This window comes from Telopea speciosissima, chromosome 6 (assembly GCF_018873765.1).
Source record: "Telopea speciosissima isolate NSW1024214 ecotype Mountain lineage chromosome 6, Tspe_v1, whole genome shotgun sequence".
NCBI classification, from domain to species: domain Eukaryota; kingdom Viridiplantae; phylum Streptophyta; class Magnoliopsida; order Proteales; family Proteaceae; genus Telopea; species Telopea speciosissima.
This window is the reverse complement of record NC_057921.1, coordinates 22,104,338-22,127,990: the sequence shown is the minus strand read 5'-3', so window position 1 is coordinate 22,127,990 and position 23,653 is coordinate 22,104,338. Positions and strand designations below refer to the sequence as shown.

The 23,653-nt window shown below is 37.7% G+C and overlaps 1 long non-coding RNA gene across 1 annotated transcript; it reads right to left on the bottom strand.

Annotated features, from left to right (window-relative positions):
• Positions 1–1,325: 1,325 nt before the first annotated feature.
• Positions 1,326–18,883, bottom strand: LOC122665052. The gene is made up of 4 exons (XR_006333423.1): positions 18,872–18,883; positions 11,442–11,446; positions 1,724–1,858; positions 1,326–1,472 (listed from the first exon to the last, which is right to left on the bottom strand). It is a non-coding gene; the product is annotated as an uncharacterized LOC122665052 (long non-coding RNA).
• Positions 18,884–23,653: the final 4,770 nt, after the last annotated feature.

Here is a 23,653-nt window from a genome sequence, read left to right as displayed (position 1 = left end):
CTGTACCTGCAACATGGGCTAGTGGATGGGGAGTACCAGTAGGAAAGTGAGACAAGAGCTGCTAAGCTGGTCGGCGGTGAGGGAAGGCGTGGGGTGATAGAAGCCTGATCTGATGACTGTGTGAGATGGGCAGTAGAGCGAACAGGTGGAGCACGAGCAGGAGCAGCAGAACGAGTAGCAGATTTGTTCCCAATAGCAGAGCGAGGGGTCCAACTGGCCGAGTACCCATGTTGTTTGAAACAATGTGAGTTAGAATGTCCATCAATGTTGCAAAAATTATAGTGATACCATGGTCATTCTGGGTGGGAAGAAGAATGTTGAGCGGCCATGGCAACCTAGTCCAGAGCAGGGGAGCACGCGGTCTGCAGAGAGCGCTGGTGTTCCTCTTGAAGGAGCAAGGAATAGGCCTTGGCCATGGTGGGTAAGGGATCCATCAGAAGGATTTGGCTACAAACCGTCGAGAACGAGTCATTGAGGCCTTGGAGGAAGTCGATCAATGCATCAGTCTCCACAAAAGAATGGAGTGTAGTCATGGCGTCACAAGTGCATGTGGGAAGTGAACGGTAGGCAAAGAGTTCATTGCAGAGAGCCTTTAAGGTAGTATAGTACTTGGAAATCGAATCAGTACCTTGCGAAAGATTGGAGATAGAACACCGTATCTCAAAGATACGGGGGGCATTCTGTTGAGAGAAGCAGGCAGAGAGGTTTTCCCAAATGGCATGAGCATTGGTAGTCCATAGGATGCTGTCAGCAATAGAAGGGATACTTGAATGGATCAACCATGAGGTGACCATGGAGTAGCAGTGCCTCCAAGCCAGAAGGTCATCAGAGTCATCAGCAGGCTGTGGGAGGGAACCATCGATGAAGCAAACTTTATTTTTGGCTTGGAGAGCCATGGTAATGGTGCGACTCCATGTAGGAAAATTGTTGCCGTTGAGAAGCTGAGTGACCAACGGTGTTCCGGGATGGTCAAAATTATGAAGAAAATAAGGGGAAGTAGGATTAGAGATCGCCGGAGCCATGAGAAAAGCTCATGATCGAGTCTTAGGCTGATACTATGTTAAGTTTCGTATGGTGATAATTCAGTATATTCCATTGAGAATGAACAAAATAAATATACTCAATAGGGAGTGATTTACTCCATAAGAAAGGAAAGAATAAGAATGAATCCTAACTATCCTAATATGTAGTTTACACTAATTGACAACCATACACAACATTATAAACGTGTATGAATGAGTCAATACTCATCCATAACGTTAACAGTACAGGATCCTCTATGGCATTTCTGCACTATGGAAGTTGGTGAACTATATCAAATCTCTCACCCACTGGGGTGATTTTACAAAACCCTAGAGTGAGCGAGAGCTATTAAAAACATAAATATTTTACCTGTGCATTTCATTGCAAAATGTAAGAAAAGAGAGCTTCCCAGACTCAGAAAGAATCACCAGAAGATCTCTTCCCTGTGTCTACAAAAGCAAGAAGCACTCACCAAAATTAAGTCAACTTAAACAGTTGAAATTCTGATCTCTCTTTTGACTACTTTTGTTTAATCTCTCTTCAAAGAGACATAACTAGCTAGAAACATCTAATAACATGATAACACCTGTACCCATTTATTTATCAACAACAAATACTTGGTAATACAAAATGCTTCATAATAAATCTATTGTTCTGGAAAGTTGGAAGTGTAAAAAAAAAAAAAAAAAAACAAACAGACCTGTGGAATTGGTGCATGGAACTTTTCATTCCAGCTCACAACTGCAAGATCCTTAATTGTTCCAAACACAGCCTGTTCACAAATAGACTGTACAACCCCATCCTCACCAATTACTACCAACTGTATAGATGTTTCCTGATCAGAAGACCATCAAGACATTAAATGCCAAATAAAAAATATTGCTCCAATGAAAAGGATCTGCTAATTGTTATATAAGCATATAAAATTCAAAAACAAGGTGATGGTATACTGCCCTCCCCCCCCCCCCCCCCAAAAAAAAAAAAATTTAATAAATAAATAAAGGGAAGCAGTTTTCTGTCCGGGAGTGCTGGCGTAGTGTCTATCTCTCTCCTCCTTGAAACAAGGGGTCAGAACTGTCTTTTCAAATAGGGAGGAGAGAGATAGACTCATGGAAGTGTTGGCGTAGGCCACACTCCCGGACAAAGTTCTTTTTCCCATAAATAAATAAGCCAGAAAGGAACCAGAACTTAGTGATGCGATACTTCTAAGTATGAATGATATTTACTATCCACATTTCATTTTATGAATAATACTCCCAGAATCAGAATTAAGCAAAATTTTGGGCCGCTAAGAAACAACACATACAAAACGAGTGCAGCTGAGATGCAGATATCAAGATAGACTAGTGACTAAACTAGAGAGAACAGAATCAGGAATTAAAGCATCTGAAAGAACTTTTAAAGGTTGCACCATATGTGACAATATGTGTTAAGTCGATAAGATGGTTCTTTAATGTACAACCATGACTGCACAAAATAAGTCATTTGATGCAGATAAGTCACATAATGAGCTTATTTATTGGAAATAAGCCTTGGGCGGGGTTATGTTTGCATTGGACCCTTGATTCCTTATGTTTTTTGTGTAATGGGCCACTTTAGTGGACCTAAAATGTGGGTACAAGGAAGGCATACGGGATTAGGCTTAGTAGTAGCTTATTTTCATATTTCCTAGGTTTATTTAAGAGTCCTTTCATATTTCTAGGTAGAAGTCTAATAGGTACTAGAGTATCTCCTAGTTTTTAGTATTTGCGTTTTTGAATTCCAAGGCAGCAGTAAGTGCCTTCCATTATCAGTTTTCAAAGTCTGGTTAGTAGTTCCTATGTCTTGGGAATAGCTTTCTAGGTCTTGGGGGTACGTAGTTTTCCATGTCTAGAAATTGTTATCAATGTATGGGGAATTCCAAAGGGGTTTTGGAATTCTAAGAGTTTCTTAATGTTATTGTGATGTACTCAAGATTTCCATCTCTATATAATGCAAGTCCTGGCTGCTCTCAAAGGCAACCATGAATTGAAAACAAACTACTCTTTGAGAATTTTTGCTTGTGAGACTCAAGTGGGACCAAGGTGGAACTCCTTCAATCGCGACATCGGTGGGACTCCGACGGTTGGGCAATAGTGGGACTCTAGGCTGCCACCTATATATATATCTTCATCTTCAACTATCATCATCCTCATCATCTCCATCATCCATTCCTGCAACCACACTCCATCAACCTCCATCATACTTACCCATAACCCACTCAAAACAGATTCATATCAGAATCCTCTTCCAGATTCGATCTTGGCTTGCTTACCTTCTTGGGTTTGCATCATCATTTGCTGAAAGTTTAAGGCAAACAGACAATGGGAAGGTCAAAAATCAGTTAGAAGTGTAGTGAGGGAGGACAAAAGTGATTATAAACATAAGAAATGGCCCTAGACCGCGTGGAAATAGAAGGACATGATCGTTGTAGCCAACCTCATGCAGTTTGGGTGAGGATCTAACTTGAATCATAGAATTACAATTTTTTTGCAATCAATCAGAAACTACCTCAACATTTTCATTTTATATCACAAAGTGCAATACATTTCAACCAGAACCCTCATTTTAGTTGAAAATCTCTTAACATCAAAATAGGGGGAAGGCAAAAAAACTACTTGTATTTTGCCTTTCCATTTCCCTTCCCCTCCCTCCGCACTTCTTTTAGGCACCATTGGAAGATGTGTTGGTATTCAGAGATGCAGTCTCCTATACTCACTATGATTGAAGATTTGCAATCTTAACTAGATTGCAGCAGTCCAACTACATTTTAGCTTTCTTTTATTTTCTTATATAATTCCTCCTTCAATAGATTTAGCATTAAATGGGCACAAATACATTTCTACTTGTCAATTTTATGCATTACATTAAAACTATTTTCAGTAAATCATATTTGTAAAGTGAGCACCAAAATAAATTAATGAATAAAACTGGAATTTCATTTATGATCTATAAAGCTCGAATTTAGGTATATGTCTACTTACCAATTTTATGCATTAAATTAACACTATTTTCAGTAAATCAGAATTGTAAGGTGAGAACCAAAATAAATAAATGAATTAAACTGGAATTTCATTTATGATCCTTAAACCTAGAATTTAGATCCTAATCAAACTTATGTAAAACAATTTTAAATAGAGAAAATTACTTGGACACCCCCTAGACTATGGCCTAATTACTTATTCTCTCCAACGTTTCAAACAATTACTTGAACACCCCCTGTAGTTTACCATTTCTTTCAAGTAGGTCTTGTTCGTTAGTTTAGTGATAATGTCATCAGTTAATTTTTTTTGTAATGCCTAAACTACCCTTAAAGGGTAGTGAAGTGACCCTTTTACCCTCTTCCTCATTCTTCTTCCTGCAAATCACCGATTTCAGAAACCCTAATCGATTTCAAAAAATTTTCTCTGTTTTTAAAAAAATTTCAAATCAAAATAACCCAAATCCTTCTTCTTCTTGCAACCCACCGATTTTAGATTCAAACCCTAATCAATTTCAGAAAAAAGCAAATGCTTGATTAACCCTAATCGATTTTAGAAAAAAGCAGAGTCTTTACAGATGTTTAGGGTAAGAATGAGGTTTCTTTAAATTCACCTGCAGAGCTGCAGAGTATAGAGAAACATAAATCTAAGATGGTCATTAGTCCTTTTCATGAACCCATCAATGTGACAATGTCTCCTTGAATCTCAGTGTTCCCAATTCTCAAAACCCAGATTTATAACATTTTGTTCATTTGGGTTTTTTCTAGAGCATAAGAGCTGCAATGAAGAACAGAGTTGTACCAGTAGTACTAGGGTGTCTTCTCATTTCAGCTTCTATGGATTGTTTTTCCTCTATTTTTTCGTCTACGTTGAGGACTAAATCCCAATTTTAAGTACCCTTTCCCTCATTTCTCAAAAGATTACATTTGGGGTGAATCCATGTTGTTTTGGTGAGAGGATTAGTATAGGAAGTTGTTTTTTTGGCAGAACTTGTTGGGTTCTTCATTGGCTGGGGAAGAAGTGATCAACCTCGCATAGGTGGTTTCCTCTGAGTGAACTGGAGTAGTTGCAAAAATTTTTTAGACCTCAGAGCACTAGAAAATAGAGTTATCTTCTACAGTGTCTGCTTTGATTGATTGAAAAGTTTTTTATGAGCATCACTATTGAAATCCTCCATTCTCTAGATACATTTAGCTAGCCTATTCTAGGTGGCTTGAGTTTGTGTCTTTTGAAGTAAAATATTTGGTCCAAAATGAGAGAAGAGAACCCATTAGAGAGCCGACCAAAGCTATGCAAGTTTGCTAATCAAAATCAGGTGGTGAGGGCTAACATTAAAGTCGTTAACAACCCATCGAAACTCAAATCTGCTTCAGCTTGGGGTTCACACATTGTAAAAGGGTTCTTAGGGGAAAAGAAAAGCAGGGTGCAGGGTGGCAGGATGTGTGGTTACAGTAGGAAGAAGAAGAAGAAGGGTAAATAGGTAATTTTAATTTCATTATTTTCTATTGAATAGGTTATAAGGGTAAAATAGACATTTCCATTTAAACTCTAACAGCAGACTAACTGTTGGACAAGTGTGTGTCCATCAAACCCGGTTCGGTCAGATTCAACCCGGTTCACCTTTGTATTGAATATTTATACATTTTAGTTTGATATTGTCACATGCGATATAAACTTTTTGAGCATTATATGTCTATAAGTTATACTTAAAATGGTAGTCACGACTAGGGTTTGGGTTGGGCACCCTTATCATATGGTCGTCGCATTGGGTATGCCTAGACAAGTGATGTCAGGGTACGAATGCGAGTGCTCACATGTTTGATGTGTGCATTGGCAAAGAATCTACTTTGTCGATTCCCTCATGTATTACTGCTAGATGTAGGAAGGGATAGACATGTGTCACCAACACCCTGTACCTAAGGGAACCCTGTCACTACAAAGTGTGATCGCATTCTTTGGTTCATCAATGACTGAGACTCAAGCGAGTCAAAGCCGGTGTTCTGGGAATGCGTGAACACTTTGTGAGTGAAGGAGTTATCCAACACGGTCACCACTACCCGATTGGGGAACACCAAGATAGAGACTGTCTGTGCATGGTCGGATCAGAATCTGGATCCAGTGCCATTTTGGAAATGGTTTTGGAAAAATGAATTTTAAATAAAATGATACATTATTTATAATTATTTGAACAAAGTATTTTATCGAGTTTTGTGGGACCCGATCAGATGCACAGACGCTCGTATATGGACATGTACTATGGATTGGGGTTTGGCAGTACATGTGTACATGCCCTAGATTCCATAATGATGGTGTTGATTAGTGGGGGGGTTGTATATGATAAATTGTTATCATATAGGGAGTTATTTAGAATTTGCTAATTTAATTGGCTCTTTATTTAATTAATGGATTTGGTGCCAATTGTAATTATCCATTAATAATTAAATAAAGAATCTAATTAATACTTTCCCTATTAGATTCTGCTTCTTTACCTATGTAGCACTTTGAGTTTAAACAGAACTGCCAAACAAAGAGAGAGAGAGTCAGACTCTCACAGGGGCTCTATTAAATCCTACTAGGATTTAATTAAATAAAAATATTATAAATAGGGGACCATAAAACGCAGAAGAGAGAAGCTCTCCACATTTTTTAGCAGACACTCTCTCTCCTACGTTTTTGGTTTCTCTCTCTCCCTCTTGTGATCTCTCTTCTTCTTCTTGGTTCTCTCACCTGTGTTTGAGAGTTAGGGTTTGTGAAACCCTAGATCTATGCTGAGGAGTTTGAGGGCATCTGGGATTGGCGTGTAGAACCTTGGTAGCACCATTGGAGGTTCAGATCTGTTTGCTTGGAGCCCTCACTGGAGGAAGAACCACTGTCTATTGGAGGAGCAACACTTGAGGCTCACCAGGTTAGCAGTTCTTTATTAATTCCTTCAGTTTATTGATTATTAATATTTATGGGATGCGAAAGAAACTCGAATCGATTTAATTCCGCTGCGCATTCGAGTATGGGATGGATCCTTCTTGCCATGTGATGGACTAGAGATGAATTTCTCCGTCCCTATTATGATAATTAATTTCATGGGACGCAATAGGGAAGGAGAAACCCTAATAGGGATGCACCAGGGTTCCCATGGGCGACCATGGGAAACCCTAAAATTTAATGGGGCACCCATGGGACACCATGGGATAACCCAAGGCATGCAAAACCCTAATTTTGTAGTATATTGGTTTCCCTAGGGAACCATGGCTTGATCCCTGGACCGTTGTTTGACCTACACTAACATCGTCAGGTTTCGGGGGGTGTCAAGTAATTGTTTCAAACGTTGGTAATTGTAAGCAAAATGGCCATAGTGTAGGGGGTGTCCAAGTAATTTTTTCTTTTAAATAACACAAATCTATTGCTTATTGGCAATTTAATTAAACATTCAACAAACAGTCTGTTTTTTATGCAGAATTGGTACATCAATTGGATTTCAAACCAGGTCCATACCTGGCCCCTACTTGGAATTATTTAATTCCAATTTCCCAGCCGATATTCTGCCCAAGGATAGCTATCGGCCAGCCTTATTTGGGGGGGAGAATATAGTTCTTGGTTTGCTAATTCAAGGAGATATCAATAATCGAGTGCTACCCAGTTACAGTTGAATTCTGTCCAAGGATTAACTATCTAGCTTGCCTATTTGGGAGGATATCAATCAACAGCTAGTTTGGAGATAATTGACCAGATCCTGTGGCCCCATGGCCAGCTATTGTTAAAGACCAATGCTATTGCGTGGAAGGTTGTTAGACAGATTAGTCTTTGTTTCTAATTAGGATATATTATTCATTTATTTGATGTAAATATGTAATTAGAGTTAGAGATAATTTTGGATTATTTCCTTTAATGCGGTAAAGACTAAAGAGGAGGTATCTACTCAGATTTGGTGGGTCATGACAGCTTGCATGGAGTACTTTGAATGCAAAAGGGTTGTTGCCTTGCGTGCGGTTTTAGAGGTTTAGTATTTTAGTTATTTTCTAGATTAGGAATAGGAGTTTTATTTTAATTGGATTTTGGTTTTGATATATTTCTAGCAGAACCTAGGATGTCATCAGTTGGATTTATATATAAAGGAATAGGCTGATAACCAGCCAAGTCAAGTTTGAGAAAGAAAAAAAAAGAGACTTTTGGTTAAACCTTGCTATGCTGTGAGATGCAGTGGGGAAGGGTGAGATGCCTGTATCTATGAGTGGATGAGAGACCCAGGAGAGAGCGGGATACTCAATCCAATCCTATCCTTATTCTCTATCTTCTATTTTCTTCATGTTTCTATTTCAATTGATTTCATTGTGTGATATGCTATAGGTTCTGCAATCGATTAAGGAATATATTCTACAAGTTCATCAATTGTTGCCCAGTTTTGAAGACCAAACTAGCATTAAACTTTGTTCAAGAAGATCCTGCCTGGGGCTATGCCCTTCGTGATCCAGCTCTACATTAGTTTTTCCTAAAATGAGGATACATCTAATCAAAAAATTTATAAAACAAAAGCATCTAGTAAATGTAAACATGTACAACTGATCACAAGACAGTTGCTAACAGTGACAACAAAAACTTGATATCCACTAATGAACACTCTGGTGTACATTGGTAGAGTTAACACCACCTATACCTCATGGTTTTGTGTCTTGGTAAACTTTTCCCCTGACTAATGAATTGGGAAAAGATATTTAGCTCTGCAGAGAAGCAACATTATTGATGTTCAAGTAACAAAAACGATAACACCACAAGTCAACACACGACTCTATCCCTGTGCTATATATTGATTATTTAAATATGCTGGGCCATATATGTGCATCACCATACAGAATCATAAGAAAGATGAGCTTATTGCCCTAGGATAAGGCGGTGGATCATAAAAGGAGATACTTTGAAATTATTTACTATTGAAGTGGTCAAACAAGGAAAGTGGAACTTTGAGAGAGACACTAATATGATATGGAATGAGATGACTGAGATGATTGTTTGTACAATGAAGGTTGTTAAAGATGTCTTAGGCAAATCGAAAGGAAAATGCCATTCCTCTAGAGAGACTTGGTGGTGTGATGATGAGGTTCAAGTAGCCATTAAGACTAAGAAAACTAGTTTTAAGACATGGTAAAGGAATAAGGATGTAGAGGATCTACAAAAGTATATATTTGCCATTAATGAAGCTGAGATGATTGTGGAAAAGCAAGGGCAAAGTAATATGAAGATCTTTATAACAATATGAGCACAAAGGAAGGGGGAAAAGCTATCTATAAGATAGCTAAATTGAGGGAAAGGAAGAGTAGAGATCTCGACCATGTTAGATGTATTAAAAGTGAAGATGGTAAAATACTAACAAGGGATGAGGACATTAAGAAGAGAAGGGAAGGTTATTTTTGCATCCTACTAAATGAAGACACTTCGAGTAATAGTGTTCCGGAACACAAGCAACCACACATATATACAAAAATTTAGGGTGTTTGAAGTAAAAGAAACTTTAAAGAGGATGAAAATAGGCAAGGTACAAGGCCCAGATGAGGTCCCAATAGAAGTATGAAAGAGCTTAGGAATTTGTGGTTTATCTTGGCTAACCAAGTTGTTTAATAAGATTACGAACACAAGGAAAATGGTAGATGAATGGAAGAGAAGCATCATGGTTCCAATTTACAAAAATAAAGGTGATATTCAGAGCTGCAATAACTATAGAGGCATAAAACTAATGAGTCATACACTCATACTATGAAATATGGGAGGGGGTTATTGATACCCATCCAAGACAAGAAATTACTATTACAGAGAACCAATTTGGTTTTATGCTAGGAAGATCCACGACAGAAACTATTTACTTTCTTAGGAGACTCATGGAAAGATTTAGAGATTGGAAGAAGGATCTCCATATGGTCTTTATTGGCCAAGAAAAAGCTTATGACGAAGTCCCTACAGAAGAGAAGTGATTCAAGTAAATATGTCGACATAATTAAAGATATGTATGATGGTGCAGTGACAAGTGTAAGAACTATGGGGGATCAAGGTAGTGAATTTCCAATTATAGTTGAGTTACATAAAGGATCAGCTTTAACACCCTATTTGGTTACGCTTATCACGGATGATTTAACTAGAGACATTTAAGATGAGATTTCTTGGTGTATGCTTTTTACTGATGATATTGTCTTTGGGCGGATGAGACAAAAGCAGGGATTAAAGCCTAGTTGGAGTTATGGAGATCAACCTTGGAATCAAAAGGTTTTAAGATAAATAGAATAAAGATGGAGTAAATGGTGTGTAACTTTGGTTACACTAGGATGGATAATGAGGTGGTGGAAATTAATGAGAGGGAGATTCTGCGAAGTGATTATTTTAGGTATCTGGACTCAATCATAAATAAAGAAGGTGATATAGAGGATGATGTTTCATAGAAAATTAAAATAGGATGGATGAAGTGGAGAGGTGTGTCTAGAGTGTTATGTGATCGTCGTATTCCTTTAAAACTTAAAAGGAAAATTTTATATGATAGACATACGACCGGCTATGATGTATGGTGTGGAAAGTTGGGCAATTAAGAAACACCATATTGATAAAACTCAATGTAGCAGAGATGAGGATGTTAAGATGGATGAGTGGTAAAACTAGGAAGGATAAAGTAAGGAATGATCATATAAGAGCTGGTTTAGGAGTAGCTCTGATACATGATAAGCTACAACCAAGTCGTTTGAGGTGGCATGGCCATGTTCAACAGAGGCCTTTGGATGCTCCAGTATGGAGGAATGGTTTCATTCAGAATGAAGGAACTAAAAGAGCCAGGGACAGACCTACAATGACCTTAGAGAAGTGGTGAGGAAATATATGCATAGCTTAACCCTTGAATCAAGTATGACCTTGAATAGAGCTGATTGGAGGGCAAGGATCCATGTTGCTGACCCCATTTAGTTGGAATAAGGCTAAGTTGTCCTCATTTGACTCTTCCAATTTTGTGATTGAGTAGTTGCCAAAAATTTACTAAAAAGGCACAAAAACATTAGAAAGAGTCCCAAGACATATGAAGACCAATGAATAAGGAAAACATGGGGAAAAGCCAAGGTCCCCATAATAATATAGAAATCATACAGGGATAAGTACCAAGTATATCTTAAACATCTACAGTTCTTCAAATATTTATTTAGTTTTTCCATGTTTCTCCCTTTCTTACTGCTGGTGTTTTGAACTTTGAGAGCATAACAATGTCACTATAAAACAACTCCTAAGTTTCCCTAAAGAACACAATGTTTTTCCCCAATACTGTGGAACTTCCCACAAATTTTAAGGAATCAATTCATTCACTATAATAGAACCACTATTGTTTGAGCTATTACTTGATGATTTCAGGGATTAAATGAATTTCTCCACCAGCATTGCTTGACCTAGCTACTTCTTGGAAACCTGGGCTTTTGGCATTGAATGACAGAAAAGTATGGGAAATGCTACCTTTTGGAAAAAGGTCAAAGTATTTGAAAAGAGAGAACTAGTAATATTTTTTAAAAAGTTTCCAAATTAACAGGATATATAAAGATAAGGAATATTAGTTAATGGACCAATGCTCCACTTTGAAATAATTGAAGCACAACTGCACAAGAACAGTAGCATCTTAATATTCTTTGAGATCCATCATTGTGGAAGACTAGATATAATGTAAGAACTCAACTCAACTCACTAATCCTCATCCCAACTACATATCGTATGCAGTTCTATAAAAAATAAAAATATACGGCATACATTTAATGTATAGTTCTATTACACCAATTGTTAGATTTATGTGTCCATCAAACCCAGTTTGGTCCGGTTCAATCCGGTTTTACTTTGTATTGAATCTTTATGCATTTTGGTTTAATATTATCACATGCGATAAAAAAATTTTGAGCATTATGTATGTGTCCGTAAGTTTTACTTAAAATGGTAGTCATGACTGGGGTTTGGGCTGGGCACCCTTATCATATGGTCGTCGCATTGGGTATGCCTAGACATGTGATGTCAGGGTACGAATGTGAGTACTCACATGATTGATGTGTGTATTGGCAAAGAATCTACTTTGTCGATTCCTTCATATATTACTATCAGATGTAGGAAGGGATAGACTTGTGTCACCGACACCTTTTACCTGAGGGAACCCTGTCACTGCAAAGTGTGATCACATTCTTTGGTTCATCAATGACTGAGACTCAAGTGAGTCAAAGTCGGCGTTCAGGGAATGCGTGAACACTTTGTGAGTGAAGGAGTTACTCTACATGGTCACCAATGCCCGATTGGGGAACACCAAGATTGAGGTTGTCTGTGTATGGTCGGATCAGAATTTGGATCTAGTGCCATTTTGGAAATGATTTTTGTAAAACCTATTTTACATAAAATAATAGATAATATGTAGTTTTTTGAATAAAGTGTTTTATCGAGTTTTACGGGACCCGATCAAATATACAGACACTCTTATATGGACATGTACTATGGAATGGGGTTTGGCTGTAAGTATACATGCCCTAGATTCCATAATGATGGTGTTGATTAGTGGGAGGGTTGTACATGATAATAAATTATCATGTAGGAAGTTATTTGGAATTTACTAAAATAATTGATTCTTTATTTAATTAATGGATATGGTGCTAATTATAATTATCCATAAATTAAATAAAGTAATTAATTATATCATTCCCTATTAGATTCTACTTCTTCACCAATTAGAAGCACTTTGAGCATAAACAGAACTGTCAAACAAGGAGAGAGAGAGAGTCTTGTTGAGGAAAGGACCTCTGACACTCCTTCATATCATGGTTTTGATGATAACAAATAAACCTTTGAGTACTAACTCTTATTCTAGAAGCCCTTTACAAGAGCATGGCAACAAGTGAGGGGGAGCACCTAAGTTCAAGAATCCATATACACAAGCACTTCAATAATTCATGGAAGAAATTCAAGTTAAGCTATGAAGTACCCAAGACACGAAGCACCCAAGACTTGAAGTATTCTTGAATTGTTGAAATTATAATAAAGTTGTAAAAGATGTATTAAGGTCTAAATCAATATATCGCACGCACACGCATGCATACATGAAGAAAGACCCTAGGAGGTTAAAAATAACCCAATTCCATGTGCCCATGCCAATTGGAAGTGACCCCATATCAATCCTTTAAAGGACTAGCAGTATTCAAGCAAAACTGCTGATACGATATACCGGATCTGAAAATGGCACACTGAATCCCATTAATCCCACAAATATAAGTCACACAGAGCAAACGAAATACTCTGGATTTGAATCCGGCATACCGGATCAAAAATGTCACTACAGACATTGATCCAGCATACTGAATCCAATTATTACCATTGGGATTTGACCGTTGAGTCAAAGGTTATAATTTAAGTAATTTGGTGATCCGGCATACTAGATTGGGAAACAGTATACTGGATTAGCTCTGTCTTTTGAATCCGATCTTAAGACAGATTCCTAATTAAATTGAATTACCTAGTCTATAAATAGTGTCACACCCCCATCCCATTAAAGGATAAAATACTATAAATGGGGTATGATAGGATGCTTACCAACATCCTAACCACTACCAGGATCTCGATGCAGTGGCCAACGCACAGTCCTACACTAATATTAAATTACAGTAATATTAGAACGCGGAAAGTAAAGGAATATTCCATTCTAAAATATCAGAAATGAACGGAAGTGTTACAAATACAAAAGATTCAAGTCTACGTGATAGATAGTTTAATGTTTAACATTTCAACCCAAAATGATTAACTAGAAACTGAAACAGTAGGAATACTACTAAATATATACAATGCTCATAATAAACAAAATAAAAAGATATAATTGTGCCCCAATGGCACAGTCCACGAGTACACGCCATGATCAAGGTCCAAAATCGTTGCGTAATGGGGGTAAGCTCCACTGAGCCAATGAGGGGAAGGGGAGTGCACATACACACATTCACATATAGTCCATGATGCATGAAATGTTAAATATATTTTCCACCTAACAAACAGTCTAAGTCATGGTATATGCTACTGCGATAACTCGGGAGACACTGAGGGTCACTTATCCTATCGCCCCAGTGAAACCTCAATTATCACAAGGGATCTACGCCGGTAGAAGCTATCATGACCACCAAGTGGCAGACCTCATATAGCCGTTACTACCCCTGACCTGGCCTCTCCCACCTCCACAGACATCAGGTGCTCCGACTATCCAACACCTAAACCCCTGTTGGCAAGGGTTGTAGCATAAAGGAGCATAGATCCTAGCCACAGATATACTACATGCAAATCCTATCACCCCGAGAGGTATTCCGGGTGCATCAACGTCCCATTCCATCTAGTACCCGGATACCAGCAGGGCACAGCACGTACAGACCAGGATGGCAAGCAATGAATATCATAAGCATTTCGGGGGTTCTGACACTAGCATATCTGACACTGTAACCCGATATAATAAAGTAAAGCAACATATTCATAATTCATCAATTCATATCCAACATAGTTTATATGCAAGAATGCAACATGTTAAGTATGGATGCAAGCATACACAATTATATGATCTATATAGTTATATATATATATATATATATATATATATATATATATATATATATATATAACATGCCCAAACATCACCCAAAACCCACTCACAGTTCGTTTGCTCGTTGTTCGATGTGTTCGATAAGGTTTACCTTGGTGCACATACTCCCGTACCAGTTATGAAGTCTGAAGATGCATGAGAATATTGTTAGAAGTGTATAGGTGGGTCCCACGAAGGGTCTCAACAGTTTATTTGAAGTCTGGGTCAAGACAATAAGGGCGGATGAAGGAACAGAGTCAGCCAGGTGAGTCCGGTCGTTCCCCCGCTGCCATTCTTTTGAAATCTGAGAAGATTTCTACCTTCAGTCTTTCGTTCATGGAACCACAAGGGTCCCAGGGTTAGGGAGGTGAGTCCAATCCCTCGTTGGAGGTCCACAATACATAGTCCTTTATAGGACTTAGAGGATTCAAGGGATTGGATCCAACTCCAAGGTTTTCTCCAAGTGTTACTATTGCTAAGTTTAACAAAATACAACACAAACTTCCTAAGTCAATCACTTTCAATCTTCACCCTTATAGGTGTTATGATTTTTAGGATCCTAAAAGGACCACTTCAAGGTCCAACAAGACCACCAAGGCCTAGTCTAAGCATTAGTCTTGGGGTTCACGGGTTTGGAATCACTTTAGGATTTTTCCAATTCTAGGATGAGGTCACAAGTCCCTTAGGACAGCAAGGGGTTTTGAGAGCATCAAGGGTAGACCTTGGCACCCCGATAGGTCAATTAATTAATACATTTAGGGGGCACTTTAGGTGGTAATTAACCCCCAATAAGATTCATTAAGTCTTACACAAGCAACCACAATGTGGACGAGGTCACCAGATTACAATCATGTTCCTAAGTTGCTATCAAAATATATCATCTGGGTCTGGGCCCTCTTTTTAGGGTCTTTTGTTTGGATTGAGTCCATAGTTTCTTCATAGAAAATGTATCCATTTGAGTCTATTTTACAACGCAAGTTGACCGAATTGATACGATGTGTATAGACAAAGTTATAGCCAAAATAATGAATAGTGGTCATGTTATAAACTGCGGGCGGATCCACGAACGGATTCTGTTGTGTGAGTCTGTCCGTGCATCCGTTCGAACCCTGACACACACCCGAGACACACCCGAGGGGGTAGATCCATGGGAGGATGCATGATAGTGAGTCTGGTCCTTAGTCTGCTCACAGCAGGAATGGATTTTTCAAGTCCGAACTTCATCCAAATTGATCCCCAATGCCCCCAATGGCTTCAAGGACTTATAGGGATGACTTCCAAGCTTCATTAGGGTCCCAATAATCCTAATGGCACAATGCATTAAATCATCTATGGTCTATATCCAATTCCTCAACCCAAACTTGGGGTTTTTTGGGAAAAATCTAGGTTGAATGGCTTGGGTTGAATGGCACTTCAAAGAGAGGTGCAAGGGTATGCAAAGGCATCCCAAAGGGACTACAATCATCTCCCCAACAAAAGCATTGGGTCCCAAGTGGAACCCAAGCCCGCCAAACCCAAGCTCCAAAATTCAAAACCTAAACTAAAAATTAGAGAAATAGAGAGGGAGAGTTGGAAATCACTCACCTCCAATGGAGAACAAAGATCTAGGGCTAGGTGAGCCCCCTTTCTCCTTCTTCTTCTTCTTCTTCTTCTTCCTTTTTTTCTCTTCCTTTCTCCCTTCTACGGTTTCAGCAATTGGGAGAAATAAGGAAAGCTTAAGAGCTTCCTCTATTTACCCTCTTAAAGCTAAAATAAACAATAAAAGGTAAACTTCCTAAACTACCCTTGTCTTTATTCCTTTTTTCCTACAACAAGCCATGGTCCAACTATTGGGCCAAGATTAAACCCATGGTCCTTGAACCAACCCAACATCTCAAACCTAAAAAGAACCTATTGGCTATAAAATCAAATGGGCCTTAGGGCCAATTTGGTTAGCAGCCCAAATCTCCAAAAATCCATTTTAATTCAAGTTGGGCCTTAGGGCCAATTTGGTTAGGTGCCCTCAAACACTTAGTGGCCTCTAGGTTTAAATGGGTTTTGGTTGGGCTTTAAGTCTTGTTTGGCCCTTGTCTTTACCCATTAGGTCAAGTTAGTTAGTTAGGACATGTTTGGTTTAGCCTTAAGTCTCAAAAGACCTTTTAGTCCTTAGGCTTTGTTTGGTTTTGAGTTAAATATAAAACTCATTAATTCTTTAAGTTAAGTCTTATGGGCCCACTTTCATGGCCCAACTAACCATAGGAGGGTAGGGGTGAGGGTCCATCTAGTCCAAGGGTCAGATTATAGTGTTCGAGACACACGAATGTGGGTCCCACAGGAAAATAAACTAAAAGGACAGGTAATAGCACGGGCGAATTATCGATCGGATTAACCAGCAGTAGATCCGATCGTGACTTCGGTGCTGTTGTCAGGACCCAAACTTCAAGGAAAGCTGCGGGGCTTTGACCCGTACTTCCAAGACTTCAAGGGGACACCTATAATAAAATACTAGGTTTAAGGTCATTAATGTTGACCATTGCCACCATGGCATTACCCTTTGGGTAAGGTCTAAATTGCCCCGGGGTATTAGGAAATATTTCGGGTGCGGGTGTAACAAATTGGCACTTGTTTAAGCTCTAATTAATACTAATCACCATCATTAAGAGACTTCAATACAAGTTCTAAGTGTCATAGCCACAAGTGAGCATTCATTGATTTCAAGCATCAAATCATCACAAAGCTCACACACTCAAGCTCCTCTACGTCATCTAGCTTCAAGCTCCAAAGGTGGAAGGTAGCATGTATTCCTACTAAGGTTGAGGTAACCCTTTACTTAGTAGTTTAATGTGTTAATTAAGTCCTCTTGCTCGAAATCAAGATTGGTTGAGTCCTCTTGCTCGGAATCAAGAGTAGTGTTGAGTTCACTTGCTCGGAATCAAGATTTGTACAAGTTCTCTTACTCTTTCTCAATATTATTTTTAATAGAATTCTCTCTAAGGTGAGAAGAGTGGATGTAGGTAAGTTTGGGCCGAACCACTATAAAATCTGTGTGTTATTTGTGCAATTACTTTAAGTTTAGTTAATAACTCAATATTTTTGCAAAATATTTTATTTTATACTAGCATCACCTATTCACCCCTCTCTAAGTGATTTTACATTTGGTATCAGAGCGGGAGCCCAAGACCTTGATTATTATCTTGATCTTATTAATAGTAAAAAATCCATGGGATCCTCTACCAATCGAAAGATTGAAGGATATAACATTACAAGACAACCTTTTTTTTATGGAAAATGATTTTTCTATTGGAAGAATCGCTTCAAAAACTTTGTGTGTGCAAATAATATTAATGCATGAGAGGTCAATGAAAATTGACCCAATGTCATACACAAATCCAAAGAATAATGGACTATTGCTGAAAAAGCAAAGGTCCAACTCAACTATGTAGCCATTAGGTATATACAATGTGCTTTGAGAGAAAAAGAATATAATAGAACTTGTATGTGTGATTCTGCTAAAGAAATGTTTGACGAACTTATTGTTACTTGTTGTTTTTAAGAAATAATACCGCAAGCGTATGGGTCAATCATAGCTACGGGTCGAACACAAGGAGATAAGTCACTCTATCTTACTCATTTAAAGTAATGCGAAAGTGAACCAAATTAAGATGATTAAACTAAATTAACGGTCCTACACATGCATCTACCTAATTGACTTCCAATCCTTTCATCATCTAACTTATCAAAAACTAATGCGGATTATGAGATTGACGGATTAAAATCACCACATCCATACACAAACAAAGAAAATAAATCCAAGAGATAAGAAATAAAACCCGAAGATTGCTTGAACCGGATTGAACTTAATTAGGATTTCTCTACCAAACTTGAATTCGCATCTACCAAATCTGAAAAATAAAATAAAAATTATTAAACTAAGAACCTAACATAAGACATGAGGGTGAGAGTAGACAAAAAATAAAATCCTAATAGAATGGAAGAAATAGAGAGGATGAGAGTGAGAACAAAATAAGATAATGGAAGAACTAGAGAGAATAAAAATAAAAGGAAGACAAAAAAAAATAGTATCGATACTCCCTTCTACCAGACTTGTAATTGAATGCATTGAATGAGCATTGGATGGATGTAGTTGATGAAGCCCCAAAAACTTGAATTAACTTACATGCCTTTCTCTTCCAAATCTCTAAGTCCTCTCACAAGAATTAGAAACCTAGAACTAGAAAGCTTAAAACAAAAACTAGAAGCTAAATATTGAAGAGATCACAACCACAATTGAAGAACACTCCTTGAATTAAACTTGCATAAAAATATTTACAACCATGAAAATAAAATTCATAAAAGCAAAGCTAGAAAACTAGAAGCCAAAAATAAGAAAAAGACAAGTTTTGATAGCAATGAACACCATAAACGGCCTAACCCCCTATGTATTTATAGAGAAAGGAGAAGGAAGAGAGGGGAAGAGAGAGAGACGTAGGGAGGATCTCCACGATTTTTAGTGGGCCCCACCTTCCTTTTACATCAAAGCTTAGTTGCCAAGAGAAAGAAAAAAAATGGAAAGTAGAAGATACAAGTTCCTAGCTCAATACACCTGCTATTTTCTAAAAAATAGAGCTTTCCAATTTGACTCTTGGGTTTCATTTTTCTTGTAGGCGTCTTCTCCAAGTAATGTGAACAAGGCTATGTCCAATCTTTGACTTTTCAACTTTCCAAGGATGAGAGAATATACAAGATATCTATCACTAATCAAATTCCCATAATGCCCTTAAAAATTTGGTGGAGAGAGAGTGTGTGATGATTGGGATTCCTTTTAAGGATTAATTAAATTCTCATTCTGTCCTTCAAAAAATGTGGAGCATGGGATGCTTATATAGGCCTCAATGTTGTGTTCCTTACGAAAAATCACCCAAAATAGACCCATATTTCGTCCAATTTGGAATTCGGGAGCCCAAGATATCTCAAGTTGAAGTTGGACTGCTCCAGAGACTTCCAAATGGAATCTTTCGGCTAATAGAAAAGTCAATTCTGGATTTATCATGATATAGGCACATACGTGGAACTTCCGTGCCATGGCACCATTCTGGGCCGTCAGATCGGCCTCTAAAAATTGGACTTGATATCAGCCTTCGGATCGACGGCTACTTTAATTTTAAGACAACTTTTGATAATTGTGATACGGCCCCTCGAATCCGAACTTTCTTTTCATTTTGTCCTCGACTGATTTTTGATAATTACAAACAAACCCCTATCATAAAAAATGAAAACAGTGCCATGTCATTTTCGCGTGTCATTACGGAAACAGCAGTAACTTCTTCGTTTCAACTCGAAATCAAGTGCTGTTTGAACCGTTACGAAGTTGACTCGACGGGCTACGCATCCATATCATTAACACCTCAAAATTATGCTAAGGGACCCACTGTACTCACATTCAAATTTGACTGATTGGCATGATTCTTTCAATGCTCAATCCAAACTTGATTTTCTCGATTCCTGGGAGCTTTCGGCTACTGCCAAACACCACTAAGCTGCTTAAAAATGGATCCTTAGAATAATTTGCTGTATTTTTATAAGATTTCACCTAAAACCTAAAAACACAAACAAAAACCTTGAGTTGCACCGTTCCAAGTATAAAAATGCATGCTTTATGACCCTAAGATTTCACACATAAATGTGCTCATCACATTCCCCCATACTTAAACTTTGCTTAACCTCAAGTAAACAAAACAAAAACTATCCTAAAATGCAAAAGTCCTAACTCACTTTCATAGGAATCATGGTTGCACCTAGCACGTGCAACAAGCCTTTAAACCCCTAGGTTACCCCTAGTGGACGAGTTTTGTCTCGTGGGTGTTTGCAGTGAATGTAAAACTAAAATTCAGTAAGTAAAAAAAAATGTTGCAAATTTTAATTATGGCATAAGTAGGATAGTGCACACAATCTCTAAAAATACTCAACTAAAGATTAAGGAGCCAAAGATTCTCCCACACTTGAATTTTATTATCCCACATCAATTCAAGCAACAAGCATGTATCAAGATTAAGGGATCTTCTCATATCTTCTGAACACTACTCACCTTCAGATAAACTACTCATAGCATCAATGGAACCAAAGACTTAGGCTTTGAGCATTTTTTACCATACTTTCTTTTCAGGCATTATGGCAATAGGTTTTCTTTCTCTTCAAATAGTGAACTCTATTTCTGTTCCACTACTGTTCTCTGAATGACATGGTGGAGCATACACCAGACACCCAAGTACTTTGTGGCTTCTTTTTTTACATATATCTATAAAGACATTGAGACATTGATGCTAGAGTTTTTTTTTTTTTAGTTTCCTTCTAAGGAATTTCGAACAAGTCACCCTGCTTCCTGAGGCACCAGTGACCTATCTAGTTCCAAGAAATTTCACTTTCCTTTCTTCTTTTTTTTTTTTTTTTCTTTCATGCCTTGCCACAAACAAATTGGTCTCAACTTCTAGCCAAAAGATCAAAGGGTCCATAAAACACACAGAGGAATCTAGCCATCAAATGAAATGGTGCTCATATTTTTCAACTCAATCCCTATCACCGGAAACGTACTAATTATCGTCCTCAAAAATGGATTTTTTTATTATTTCGCATGCTAGGGCACCTAATTCCCTCTTTCCTTGCTTCACAATCAAAGAAACGTATGCACAAAATCAAAACTACCACCACAATCAAAATTCACCAATTAAGTTCCCAAACCCCCCCCATACTTAATTCATGTAGTGTCCTCAATGCATGCAAAAAATAAAGAATAAGGACAAAGGAGGGTAGACATACCAAGAGATCAATCATCAAGGTAAAGAGGCTCATGGAGATCCAAGACCTCTTCCATAATTGAAATGGGCATCTCAATGTATGGCTTTGGCCATTCACTTTAAAAATAGCATCTGTACTTGGATTGATGACGTCAACAGTCCCATGAGGATAAGCAGTTTAAACAATATAATAGCTATCTGATGAGCACATTTATGTGTGAAATCTTAGAGCATAAAGCATACATTTTACCACATTGGACAGAGTTACTTTAGTGCTTTCTTGTGCTTTTCAGGTTTTAAGTGAATTCTTATGAAAATGGAGCAAAAGATGCTAAGAATAGCCGGAAGCGCCTAGGAGTCGAGAAAATCAAGTTTGGATTTAGCAATGAAAGAATCACACCAATCAGTCAAATTTGAATGTGAGTACAGTGGGCCCCTTAGCATAATTTTGAGGTGTTAATAGTGTGGATGCGTAGCCCGTCGAGTCAGCTTCGCAACAGTTCAAATGGCACTTGATTCCGAGTTGAAACGAAAAAGTTACAGCTGTTTCCATGGATAGGGGTTTATTTGTAATTATTGATAGTTGGCTGGGGACAAAGTAAATCAAAAGTTCGGATTTTAAGGGCCTTAGTGCAATTATCAGAAGTTATCTTTCTGTCAGCCGAAAGATTCCATTTGGAAGGCTCTGGAGCAGTCCAACTTCAACTTGAGATATCTTGGGCTCCCGAACTCCAAATTGGACAAAATTTGGGTCTATTTTGGGTGATTTTTCGTAAGGAATACAACAGTGAGGCCCATATAAGCATCCCATGCTCCACGTTTTTTGAAGAACAGATTTGATATTTTATTAATTGTAAGTGGCATCCTAGTCATCACTCTTACTCTCTCTCTCCTCCAACTTTTCAAGGGCACTTTTGGAATTCTACTTTGGATAGATTTTTTTTGAAAAATATTCTCTCATCTATGGAAGGTTGAAAAGTCAAAGATGCCTTGATCTCATTGCTTGGAGAAGACACCTACAAAGAAAAGGAAGCACAAGTTAGAATTAGAAAGTTACTTTTTAATAAATAGAAGGTTTATGTATCTAGGATTCTTTTCTCTCCCTCTTTCTATTTTTTTTCTTTTTTCTTGGGGTTCAAGTTTTATTGTAAAGGAAGGAGAAAGGAATCTTTCTCCTACCTCTTCCCTCTTCCTTCTTCCTTCTTATCTCTTCTCCTCTCCTGCCCCCTATAAATACCCCTTGCCCTTTGAGTTGTAATAAATTAGTTCTAGTTCAGTTTTTAAGTTAGTTTTAGTTTAATTTTAATTCAGTTTTTAGTTTAATTAATTAGTGAAATTTCTTCTTCTCTTCATCTAGTTTTTGGCTTTCTAAGTTTTAGTTTGATTTCATGCTTTCAATTCCATGGTTGTAATGTTTTTTATTCATGCTTTAATTTTATGTCTTCAATATGATTGTAATAATTCTAGTTTAGTTTCAAGCTTTCTAGTCTAAGTTTCTAAGTTGATGACAAGATTTGGAGATTTAGAAGAGGAAGCCATGCAAGGTTTGTTCAAGTATCCAGGTTTTTACTCTCTAAACTCTTAAACTCATTCTCCCTCTCTTCTATCTGATTCTCTCTTCTTCCATCTCATTCTCCTTCTTCTTCTTTTGTTTTTTTTATGTTGTTGTGGTTTGTGGCTGCATTTTTATTCCTTCCAATTCGCATTAGTTTGATATGTTAGATGCTCATATTTTAGGACGCCAATTTAATCCCTTAGATGCGTAATTTTGTTAGATGCTTGTGAATTAGGACATGTTAGTTTAATAATCATTAGTTTAATTTCGTACTTTAATTAATTTGGTTCACTTTGCATTACTTTAAAGTTAGTGAAATAGAGTGGCGTACATGTCCTCGTGTTCAACCCGTAGCTACGATTGACCCGTACGCTTGCGGTATTATTTTAACTCAAACAAGTTTTTGGCACCGTTGGCGGGGAGATTATTGTCCACTTTATTTTTTTGATTTTTCAGTAATTCGAGTGCTTTATTTTATTTTACCTTTTCTTCTAAAAAAAAAAAAATTAAGTTTTTGAAAACCTCATCTTGTTTCTCTTCTGTTTCAAAGACTGTGCGCCCAACCTAAAGTCCTTCTTATGCTCAAACTCAACCTCTTTTGGTGTCCCTCATAGGATTAAGTTACCTATGACGTTGCATCTTGACTTGGTTGGGTGGAATGGCATATGACTTATCTTTGGAGGTGACCAACTTTGATAATAGGAAAGCGACATAGTGA